Genomic DNA, 12,917 nt, shown 5'->3' with positions numbered 1-12,917 from the left:
CTCCCGTTCGAGACGGGCGACGACCTTTGCAGACGACTCGGGCCACTCTCCCCGCGAGTGTTCGAACCCGAGGCTTCGTTTTGGTTTTTCGGTTACAATTTATGCCCTTTAAATTAGGGTCAAAACTTAAATCCAAAAATAAAGTCTAGAAAGTCTAAAGTCTCTCTCTCACCAAAAATAAAATAAAATAAAACTGTAAATTTCTTCTTTTCGACTCCTCCTCCTTGTTTGCGCCTTCTCTTTCGCTCCTTAATGCCCTGCACACCAAAAATAGAGAAGCAAGTCAAAGTGGCCAAAAATAAAAACTTACCAAAAATAAAAACTTTCCAAGTTTAGAAAAAATTTTGAACTTAGTCCCCGGCAGCGGCGCCAAAAACTTGATGGGCCTAAAAAGGTTACCCTAAATAGGTCTACACCCGCAAGTGCACGGGTGTCAAGTTGTAATAATTTCCGGTAAGACCGGTTCGTTCCTCAGAGACTAAGTGAAATTTATTCTAAAACTAGGAAGTAATAAGATTTTTGAACTTGATTTTGGTTTTGGTTTTGAAAATAAATAAATAAATAAAATATTAAAACGATTAAAAAGGTGAAACTCAAATGGGGAGAAATCAAATGGGAGAGAGTCTAGGTTTTCTGAATTCATCCATATAATCAGTTCTAACGACAATTTAATTTGGTCTAATTCGATTGTTCTTTGTATAACTCAGATTTTCAGTCCATGGATGGTCTAAAAACCCGGAAGATATTATCGTTAAAATAATAAAAACTTTAATAAATTGTCGAAAAATTGATTAGTACGACTTCATCTAAACCCTAGATATAAAATTAGTTCTTCATGATAAAGGATGAAAGCTTAAATATATGGAAAAAGGAAAGAAAAGTAGAAAAGTTGAATTTCTTACTAATTTTCCAGCCAAACAGAGCCTAAGGAAGTGATTTCCTTCTGATTTTCCACTGCTCTGCCAAACGCACCCTCTGGGAAAACGATTTTCTCGTCTTCCCGGAAATATTTTCCCTGTGAGAAAATTATTTTCTCACCTATTTTCTCATCTTCTTCAACCTTCTTTCTTTCTGTTTCTTTCTCACTCTTTCTGTAATCTCTCTCTCTCTTTCTCTTTAATTTCCCTCTCTCTCACTAGGAGGTAATAAACAACAAGAGAGATCAAATATCAAGAAAAATCAAATTAATCTCTTTAAAACCGAATTTCTGTTTCTCTCTCTCTCTCTACAATAGCTCTCTTTCTGTTTCTCTTTCCCTCTATACAACTCTCTCTTTCTCTCACAAAAAGGAAGAATTACAAACAGAAGAAGAAGAAGAAGAAAGGTAGATGATGATGATGATGATCTCTCCACGGTTTTCTGTCTCTGTTTCTTTTTTTCTTTTCGTTTCTGTTTAACCCGAGACCCCCTACATCACTCTCTCTCTCTCTAATATCTCTGTTAAATTGAGCTCGAGAGGAGGATGCTTTTAGTCCCCAATCCGAGATGATTTCAATGGCTGCTACCTCTTTTCTTTTATAACCAGCCGATAGGTCTCTCTCTCTCTGTTATGGTAACACACTCAATATTCTTAACCCGAGACCTTCTTCAAATCTCTCTTTCTTTCTATGTTCGGTTATCTCGGATTTAGAAGTATGGAGAATATAGAGAGAGAAAGAATCTGCCCGATCTTCTCTTCTGAAATCTTCAAATCTCTTTCATTGCTAATCGAATCCCAGCTGTCCTTCTAAGCAATCTTTCGGTCTCATCTTTCTCTGAATAGCTCTTTGAAAATCTTTAAAAAAACTTTCACTTCTCTATCAATCTCCCTTTCTATTTCTAAAGAAAATTTCTAATAACCTTCTTCAACCAACTCTATCAAAGATTTTATCTCCTTAATCACATCTCTGTCAAAGATTCAATCAAATTTCCTTCTTCATCGAATCCCTATTTCCTTCTCTGTTTCATTCACACAGTTTTCTTTTTCTTTGTTTAAGGTTCGGTTTAAAATTATAGAGAGAAGATATCATGGGTGTGGGTTGTAGATGAGATAAAAAAAAAGGAAAGAATAGATCCCAACCTTTTAATACTAAACAGCCAAATACCATGATAGGGATGGAACGAAACAACCCAAAATTTGGGAATCAATCACGTGTGGTGAGCTGGCTACAGGATTGGTGGGTGCTAATCCTTTAATGTGGCAAAACTTTGTTGTAGCTAGGTGCATCAAAAAGAGTATTGGAGACCATCTAATACTTGCTGATTTGTGCGTCCACATGTCACACAATATATGTTGACTTTTAGTCAACTAATTTGATTCAAATTTGACCCGCTCTAGTTTCCTCATTCGAGTTTCGATTTCACTTCCGTTTTCACCTACGGACTCGTCATGAACTCCACTTTCACCTGAGCACTAATATTGACTAGAATACTCTTGTCATTAAAATGACCAAATTGCCCCTCAAGTATGTTTGTATCACGATGTTTTCGCATCGAACTCCGTAAATGAGACCTGAGAAAGAAAATCAAACAAATCATCACAGTAACCGCTCGAACTGGACTAACTAACCCGAGTTAAGAGATTCAGATGGGACATTTTCATGTCTCATCAGCTATCTTGTCAATCGCTCATGCTAGTCTTCTTAAGTCATTGTTGTCCAACCAATGACCTAGACTAGGGATAATATAATGGAATGCTTCCATGTTCACTTAGCAGAGTTTCTTTCATTAGATCACGTATCTAATAAACCTACCTAGAATTTTCTATTATTTTGGACCGTCGTCTAAATTCTAAACCACAATTTAGATGAAGGAAATAAACTGATTTACTTCATATAACTAGAGTTTGTAAAAGTGAGTTCCCCACGTAACCTCCTTTACGTGCCCAATTTTACAAGTCTCTTTAGGGCAATCTTTCATGACCCTAATTCTTTAAATTCGTTCATCTCCCATGTTTGATCTAAGGTGACAGTTTAGTTATGGATTCAATCCACATTTTGTTTCACTTTGCTCATTATTATCATGTTGAAGAACTCCTTCATCAGCTCTTTACGATAATATCAGTTCCTAAAACTGAAATTAAAACTTCCTAAGTCCTAATTGTACTTTCTTTACTAGTAGAGTTTGCAACGACCCCCACTGTGAAAACCCCTTTTCACCTGGTCGTCCTTCCTGAAAGATTCCTATATTTATATTCGGAAGATTGTTTTTTATGACTTTCTTTAGCTTTTACTTTCAGAGACTCTCTCCTAGATGCTCCAAGTATCCTAGGACCCACTCTGTTGCTTATGGGCGACGACATCAAATATTTCTGTATTTCTAGATCTGCGGGTAAACATCGATCATCTCCATAATCGATCTTATGTTTTGTGACATAAGTGTCTCCCTCATGTGTGCTTTTGTTCATCAGAACTTCCAAATTCCGAGTCTTGCTTAGCAGTGTTCAATGAGCGATGGGTAGAATCTTTCTCTAAGAGTATTTCTAGTTTGATCTCTTTAAACCTCCTTTTGAACGAGTCTTATCATCTCTTAATCTATCACTATATTAGATCTCGATGCCCAATTAATTTACCCTCGTCTGGTGTCCTAATGTGTCAGTTTCCTAACTGTTTCTCAATTTTATTATGTCCCACATACAGGACGTAAAACTAACTTGTTTCACTCCCACTTACCCTCTTGTTGAATAAGACTCTAACCAGCAGCGCCCCAAACCCTTTAAATTCATCCTCTGGTGTCACTCACCTTGAGTCGGTGGGCTCGGACCATCTTCTTATTCTTCTCGCGGATTTGGACCAAAACCAGCAGCGCCCCAAACCCTTTAAATTCATCCCCACGTGGATGTCCCACCCGGACTGCCATGACTTTATCGCTGAGAAATGGTTTAATCTGCATAGGTCCCACCATCCCCATAACATCCAATCTGATCTGTCCAAACTTAGTACTCAACTCACTAAGTGGAATAGAACAGTCTTCGGCAACATCGAGAAAAGTATCAGCCAGATCATCGCTACTCTTCAAATCAGCAACAACAATGAGGAGATCCTTCTCCTTAATTCCAGACTGGAGGAGTTGTACAAGCATCAAGAGACTCTATGGAAGGAAAAATCTCGTAGCAACTTCATCAAGCTGGGGGACAAGAACACAAAGTACTTCCACTCTCAAGCCATTCAACGTCATAGAACTAATCAAATCCTCGCGATGCTAATCGTGAATGGCATGACGATCTTAAGGACATTCATAATTCCTTTACTTCCCACCTCCTTCAAATCAGCACGTCCATTAACCCCAATCCGGATCAGGCCATTTTAAATCTCTTTCATCCCATCATAACCCCGAACCAGAATCAGGAGCTCATAGCTATTATAAATAAATAGGAGATTGATCAGGCAATCAATTAGCTTAAGAAGGATGCAGCTCCTGGACCGGATGGTTACCCCCTACTTCTTCCAATCTAACTGGGACACAGTTAACAAAGACATTTCGAGGTCGTCCACAATTTCTTCCATTCAACAGAACTTCCCTTGGCAACCAATCATACTCATATCTGCCTCATTGATGAGACATGAAAATGTCCCATCTTAGTCTCTTAAATTGGATGAGTTAGTCTATCTAGGGAACGTTACTCTCATGAATTACTCTTTTTTCTACTCAGGTACCTTTTTCAGAGTTATGTGTGCAAAACAGATAAAAGTCGGAGAAAATGCAGACTAGGGTATTTTGGTCATTTGTTGATTCTGATTTCATGGTCAAGATTAGTGCTCGGATGGAAAGTAGAGTCCAAGACAAATCCGTAGGCGAAAACGGAAGTCAAATCGGAGTTCAGATGAGTAAATTATAGCGAGTCAAAGTTTGGGTTAAAATTGGTGGACCAAGAGTCAAGCGGGCCACATTCTGTCACGGTCGGGAGTACACCCAGCTTTACCCGACTGTCTTCTTCTTCAATTTTCTAGTTTCTAAAACAAAAGACCGACTTCCATTAAAAACAGAGATCGACTGAAACCGAAAAGGAAATCTATGAAGAAACCGACTCGATGGATTTAGCAATCAATCGTTTAGGAAGGAAAGGAAGAACCGACTCATCAAACCTACATAAGGAGAAGAAACCGAGAGAAGAAGATATCCTCACCACAGGGGCGGCCCTGACTTTTCGGTGGCCCGAAGCGAGGTCTGAAAATGTGGCCCTTTCTACCAAAAACGTATAAATGTATTTACATAAAAACGATAAGTACCGCAAAATATTTTCATCATATTTATATAACAAAATAATTTTTTTTGATAATTACAATCACTGAAATTTTGTTCTTCTTAAAATTTTCAATGCAAAGTCACTAATAATCGTCGAATAATCAAGACTGTCAGCTATATCCTTCTCAATAGATATTATAGCTAACCCGTTTAACCTTTCTTCTGACATAGTAGATCGAATATAAGACTTAATCAACTTCAACTTAGAAAAACTTCTTTCTGCAGAGGCAACAATAACTGGTATCGTTTACATAATTCTAGAAGAAACTCATGTGTTCGGTTAACAACCTTTCATATCTTTCAATAAATCTAGTACTTCAGTTGGTCTTTTGATCTCATTTGGTAAAAGACGCTTCACCATTTTCAGTTCAGAAAATAAGTCTAGTCCGTCTATGTCATATGACTCATTATGCTTGAAAAAGTTTTCAAGGCGAACACATGAATATCTCAAATCACCATCATCTTGGGAGTTTAACTTTTTTAACTCAAACAGAAAACTAAATATTTCTTTGTATTTCTAGTTTGCTCGAATATTCTCTTAAATGAAGAAAGAGTCTGATCTAATATGTATATGTAATAATTAACTCTAAATGCTTCTTCAAGTGACATTGATGGATCTTCACACGCATTCTCGTCAAACTGTTTCTTTCTTTGAATAATACGTTTTTCCCAAAATGTTGTTTCAACTCCCATTTTAATGACAATCTCTTTAGCTTCAACCATGCTTTCTTCAAATCTCACTTCTTTATAATTTTCAAGATAACGAATGAGTCCATTCAATTTCTCTAATGCAACATCAATATCCATATCTTCAGCTTGAAGTGTTTTGCTAACAGAGTTTACCGCAAATAATATATTATGCCAAATAACCATGTTCAAAAGGAATTCAAAATTTTCAAAGTCTTGCTTTAATATATTTTTGGCATCATAAACTGTTTTTGAATCATCACTTGTCTCCACCAATTCTTCTAAAGTTTCTTGTAATTGTTGAGCTTGAAACCTAATGTCTTGGTGGCCATTTTTTACTTAACATTTTTTAAATGGGTTAAGCTTCTCGTAATCATAACTTGTCTCCACCAGTTTTTGAATCAACACTTTCTACTATACTTTGACATAAATCAAACAAACTGTTAGGCCCACCATTTATTTAAAGATCATCAAATTTGGTGGCCCTTTTTACTTAACATTTTTTAAATGGGGCCCTTATAATTTTGTTAGAAAGTTGGACTTCTTGTATATTTCTTATAGAAATTAATGTGTCGGTGGCCCCTAAAAGCCGGTGGCCCGAAGCGACGCTTTGTTCGCTTTGGCCTAGGGCCACCCCTGTGGCTCACCATTAAAGCCAAATCCGAGGTTAGAGAGAGAGAGTTTGAAAGCTTCTCTTTTCTGTTTCTTCTTCTTCTTTATTCTTCTCTTAGTGAGAAAGAGAGGTTTATATTGAAAGAGTAAGAGAGAGAGAGAGAGAGAGAGAGCTGCTGATTTGTAAAGAGAGAACGAGATTGAATTATTTATAAAATCCATTGAAATCATCTTTTTCTTCTTCTTTCTTTTCTGTTTCTATTAGAGAGAGAAAGAGAGAGTTATAGTATTGTTTTAGAGAGAGAAAGAGAAAGGTTAGAGTGAGAAAGAAGGAGAAAACAGTAGAGAGAGAGAGAAAAACCAGTTGAGGAAAATAATTTTCTCACGGAGAAGTATTTTCCGAGAAGACGAGAAAACTATTTTCCCATGGGTCTGTTTGGCTGTGCAGAAGGAAAAAAAGTAAAAAAAGGTGTTTTCTCTCCAATTCTTCTTCTCTTATCATTAATTGAACCATGTCTTTGATATTCATGGGTTTCTAACTCTCTCACTAGGATAAAGGATGAAACCCTAACATGAGTATTTGGATTTTAATATCGTATTTATTTTATTATCTCGTTTAAAGTGCTTAAAGTTTCGAATTAATCGTACTTCGGTTAGTCTAATAAACTAACAACTTGGATTTAAATTGCAATATATTTTAAGTGAAGTGGGTTATGGGTTTTGATTATTATTAAAGTGTTTTATTGTCTTATTTTTCGAAAATTGAAGATTGATTTCTAACAATTTTTGAGTTATCAAAAGAGGGATAATAATTTGAATTAGATATTAGATTCGAATATGATTGTTAGTGGTGAATTCCAATATCCTAGATTTACCAACTTATAGTTTTTCGTCACAACTTTATTTTGTTTTCTAAGTTTCAATTTTTAGTTTTCCAAACATCTTCTCAAAATCAACTATTTTCTTCCCTAGTTTATTAGTTAGTCTTAGGTTTAGATTTAATTCCAAACATATCCTCGTGGGATCGACTTCGTAATACAAACCATATTCACATACGGTTCGTGCACTTGCGAGTTTTAATTTAATCTAATTAGCCTAGTATTTAGGTTCACTAGATTTCACATCAAGTTTTTGGCGATAAAAAACTTGATGTGAAATCTAGAGAACCTAAATACTAGGCTAATTAGATTAAATTAAAACTCGCAAGTGCACGAACCGTATGTGAATATGGTTTGTATTACGAAGTCGATCCCACGAGGATATGTTCGGAATTAAATCTAAACCTAAGACTAACTAATAAATTAGGGAAGAAAATAGTTTATTTTGAGAAGATGTTTGGAAAACTAAAAATTGAAACTTAGAAAACAAAATAAAGTTGTGATGAAAAACTATAAGTTGGTAAATCTAGGATATTGGAAATCACCATTAACAATCATATTCGAATCTAATATCTAATTCAAATTATTATCCCTCTTTTGATAACTCAAAAATTGTTAGAAATCAATCTTCAGTTTTCGAAAAATAAGACAATAAAACACTTTAATAATAATCAAAACCCATAACCCACTTCACTTAAAGTATATTGCAATTTAAATCCAAGTTGTTAGTTTATTAGATTAACCGAAGTACGATTAATTCGAAACTTTAAGCACTTTAAACGAGATAATAACATAAATACGATATTAAAATCCAAATACTCATGTTAAGGTTTCATCCTTTATCCTAGTGAGATAGTTAGAAACCCATGAATATCAAAGACATGGTTCAATTAATGATAAGAGAAAAAGAATTGGAGAGAAAACACCTTTTTTCACTTTTTTTCCTTCTGCACAGCCAAACAGACCCTTAGGGAAAATAGTTTTCTCGTCTTCTCGGAAAATACTTCTCTGTGGGAAAATTATTTTCCTCAACTGGTTTTTCTCTCTCTCTACTGTTTTCTCCTTCTTTCTCACTCTAAAACAATACTATAACTTTCTCTTTCTCTCTCAACAGAAACAGAAAAGAAAGAAGAAGAAAAAGATGATTTCAATGGATTTTATAAATAATTCAATCTCTTTCTCTCTTTACAAATCAGCAGCTCTCTCTCTCTAACTCTTTCAATATACACCTCTCTTTCTCACTAAGAGAAGAATAAAGAAGAAGAAGAAACAGAAAAGAGAAGCTTTCAAACTCTCTCTCTAACCTCGGATTTGGCTTTAATGGTGAGGATATCTTCTTCTCTCGGTTTCTTCTCCTTATGTAGGTTTGATGAGTCGGTTCTTCCTTTCCTTCCTAAACGATTGATTGCTAAATCCATCGAGTCGGTTTCTTCATAGATTTCCTTTTCGGTTTCAGTCGTTCTCTGTTTTTAATAGAAGTCGGTCTTTTGTTTTAGAAACCAGAAAATTGAAGAAGAAGACAGTCGGGTAAAGCTGGGTATACTCCCTACAGTGACAGAATGTGGCCCGCTTGACTCTTGGTCCACCAATTTTGACCCGAACTTTGACTCGCTATAATTTACTCATCCGAACTCCGATTTGACTTCCGTTTTCGCCTACGTGTTTGTCTTGGACTCTACTTTCCATCCGAGCACTAATCTTGACCATGAAATCAGAATCCAAAATACCCCTAGTCTGCATTTTCTCCGATGTTTATCCGTTTTGCACACATAACTCTGAAAAAGGTACATGAGTAGAAAAAAGAGTAATTCATGAGAGTAACTTGCCCTAGATAGACTAACTCATCCAATTTAAGAGACCTAAGATGGGACATTTTCATGTCTCATCACTCATACCTAAATCACCCATTCCATAAACCCCGTCCGACTATCGCCCCATCAGCCTCCTCAATACCACCTACAAAATCATCACGAAAATTCTGGCTAATAGATTAATGCACACCCTGAACCCAATCATCACCTCGTTTCAAGCAGCCTATGTCCCAGGCAGACAGATCACAAATAACATCATTATGGGACAAAAGATTATCCACTCTAATAAGAAGATGAAAGGTGCCACGGGTTATTCGGTCTCAAACTTGATATGTCGAAAGCTTTCGACAGGATAGAATGGAATTTTCTTATTGATATTATGAGGAAATTGGGCTATTCCGATCACTGGCTCAAGAAGATCTTTACTTGTATTTCTACCTCCTCCATATCGGTTCTGGTGAATGGTCGTCTAGGTCCCAATTTCCATCCTTCCTGGGGCATAAGAAAAGGAGACCCTCTATCTCCTTTCCTTTTCACTCTGGCAATGGAAGGACTTAGCCGCCTCCTCGTTTCAAATCCTAATTCCGGTAAGTTCATGGGTTTTCCTACCAATAACCCCAACTTGGAGAACTCTCACCTGCTGTTTGTTGATGACTGTATTATTTTCGGTCGTAACTCTATTGACAACATCCATAATCTCAAGAACATAGTAGAAGTCTTTTGTGATGCTTCTGGTCAAATGATAAACTACACCAAGTCTAAAATTTTCTACTCCAAGAATTCTCACCCTAAATTTAAGCGCTTTATTATGCGAGCCCTCAAATTTAAATATGCTTCCACCTCGGAAAATACCTAGGTGCCAAACTTTTCATAGGCGCTCAAATAACAAAAGTTTTCAATGATATTCTCAATCGGATCAGAAATAAACTTACTAAGTGGAATCATTCTTTCCTCTCCCAAGCTGGCCGTACGGTTGTCATCTCGGCAATCGCTGCAGCCGTACCCTGATACTAGATGCAATGCTTCGCCATACCCAAAAGTGTAAGCAAAAGCATCACGACCTTACAAAGGTCGTTCTGGTGGGGTAAGTCTAAAGGTATATGCACCATAGCATGGTCATATATTTGCCTCCCTACAAAATTTGGTGGTTTAGGGATTCATTTGCCTAAGTTGGACAATGCTGCCCTACTTAGCAAACTAGCCTGGAGGCTTAAGACTGAACCGAATGCTATCTCGGTCCAATTCCTTAAAGCTAAGTATTACCCTCACTCTGAGCTTCCAGGTCCTGTCAAATCTCACCATTCGTGGAACTGGAAAACCCTCAGGAAGCATTTCACTCAAAGCGACAGTCTCACTTCCTAGGAAGTGCATACAAGAAAGGATATAAATATTTGGCAGGACAATTGGATCCCCACTTTGAACAACCCACTGACGAAGCTCTCCAATTCTAATCTGGAGACAGTTGATCAGCTAGCTCATCACGAATAATACTTGGAAAGAGGATATCCTCAACGCTACTTTCGATGCTTCGACAAAAAATCTTATCAAAGCTATTTCGCTTACCAACGAAGGAAGAGATCAACTTAAATGGACTCTCACCGAATCGGGCAACTTTACGGTTAAATCGATGTATGAACATCTTTGCATGAGCAACTTCACTCCCCACCCTTCTCCTCCTAACAGGAATTTCATCTGGTCCCTTCCTACCATCCCCAGAATTCAAGTTTTTATATTGAAGATCTGCACTAAAGCTCTACCGGTGAGAGACAGAATAGGTAAGTATATTGATAATAACACCCACTGTCCGAATTGTACCAGCATAGAAACTATTGAACATGCATTATTACATTGCCCTATTGCGAAAAATGTATGGTTCTACTTTAATATTATCTCTGAGAACATAACATCATTAGATGAATGAATTTTCCCGTGGCAGGACCCCACTCAACAATGTTACACTACTAATGACATCCACTATGCTACCATATTATGGAACATCTGGAAAACTAGATGTGACCACTGTTTTCAACATTCTATTACTGAAGTTAGCACCGTGATCAAAATGATTTGTGCCTTCCCGAAAAAACAGTAAACAACATGTGAATAACAAACATACCTCCACGGAGAAATGGCAACCGCCGGCAAAACCGTACAACAAAATTAATGTAGATGCTTCCTATACCTCAGTTGAATCTAACACTCGCATGAGTTTAATTGTTCATAACGCAGAACCAAAATTCATAGAAGCACATGTTTTACCCTCCAGAGCGAGAAATAGTGAAGAAAGTGAAGCACTGGCTATCCTCAATGGCCTCTTGTGGGTAGATGAACACAACTACAGGTCAATAATCATAGAAAGTGACAATATAAACACCATCAAGCATATTCAAAACAAAAGAAATTCATTGCAGTGGCAATCCCTGATACATATCCGAAGAATTCTGGATATCAAAAGAAGATTTGATAGCGTCTGATTCAGACATACCAAAAGAGAGATTAACTCCCCTGCAGACAAGTTAGCGAAATGGGCTCGGAAGAAGAATAGAACCAAGAGATGGAAAAATGTTCCTTTTCTTTTGGTAGACTTGTATTGTAATAACATTTTAAAGTCTTAATGTTATGCAATGTTACAAAAAAGAAAGGGAAGTATAAACTAATTGTGGATAAAAAAGTTACGTCACAATCAAAGACTGGATAAGAAAAATAAAAGAGAATTGATTATAATATTTTTGCACTTTATTTTACCAATCTCAGTTGTATTCGATAGCAACAGGGCCACCACCTCTTGGTGAAGTGATTTGACATCCCTTTTTAATTAGACATATGATGTCATGAGATCGAATATGAAGCAGTTTATCATCAACATTTTTCTCATATAATTAAGACAATAAATAAAGTAAAAATAGAACTTTGAGGCCCCTAGTATGCTAGCAACCTCTAGGACCAAGATGTCTTAATAATGAAAGATATAGAGCCAATTCAATTTGTAATCGGAGTCCAATGTCAAAAAAATTGGGAATTTTTTTTTGGAAAATAGAGAAATAAGAGTAGTACCAAGGTACAAATGAAAATTTGTGAAAAAACATATTTTCTATAATTAAAATGTTGAGAGTGGGATTTGAACCCACGCCCTTTCGGACCAGAACCTTAATCTGGCGCCTTAGACCAACTCGGCCATCTCAACAGATTGTTCAGTGGTATACGGACATCTGATTAGAACTATAGCTAGTTTTGCAAGGCTTCCTACTAGTATGACTACAACAAGTTCACAAGTGTTTACATGTTATATTCCTGGGGATTTTTCTTAAAAAAAAATGAAGTGATCTCCTACATGTATATTCACTAGGTGTACTGGACTAATGACTATTTAGGAAGGTCAAACAAATTTTGTGTTTATGTGTACAATATTTCTTGAGTGTATTATGGAAGGATACAACAATCTCAGATGATCACGACGCTTAATAGAAATAAGCTATTAATTAGACTTAGGTGCTGTTTGTTTTTCTTTTTGGGTCTGAATCTGAACTGGCTGAATTTGAATTGGCTGAATCTGAAATGACTGAGTTATATTACAATTTGGATGTTTGTTTTTTAAATCTGAATTACAAAATCTGACTTAAGATTTTGACATTTATACCCCTGTTTCATAATCTAAACAAACAAAGCCTAAAGCCTAAACCCTGATGGCTTTGGTTAAAAAGGATTC

General features: G+C 36.4%; 1 non-coding gene across 1 annotated transcript; it reads right to left on the bottom strand.

Annotated features, from left to right (window-relative positions):
* Positions 1 to 12,314: 12,314 nt before the first annotated feature.
* On the bottom strand, positions 12,315 to 12,395 carry TRNAL-AAG (transfer RNA leucine (anticodon AAG)). Its single transcript has one exon. It is a non-coding gene; the product is annotated as a tRNA-Leu (tRNA).
* Between the last annotated feature and the right edge of the window lie 522 nt (positions 12,396 to 12,917).

This window comes from Eschscholzia californica, unplaced genomic scaffold, assembly GCF_041429995.1.
Source record: "Eschscholzia californica isolate CP2 unplaced genomic scaffold, dmEscCali1.0.p SCAF_2, whole genome shotgun sequence".
Lineage (NCBI taxonomy): Eukaryota > Viridiplantae > Streptophyta > Magnoliopsida > Ranunculales > Papaveraceae > Eschscholzia > Eschscholzia californica.
The sequence above is the reverse complement of the archived record's forward strand: the minus strand, read 5'-3'. Positions and strand labels throughout refer to the sequence as shown.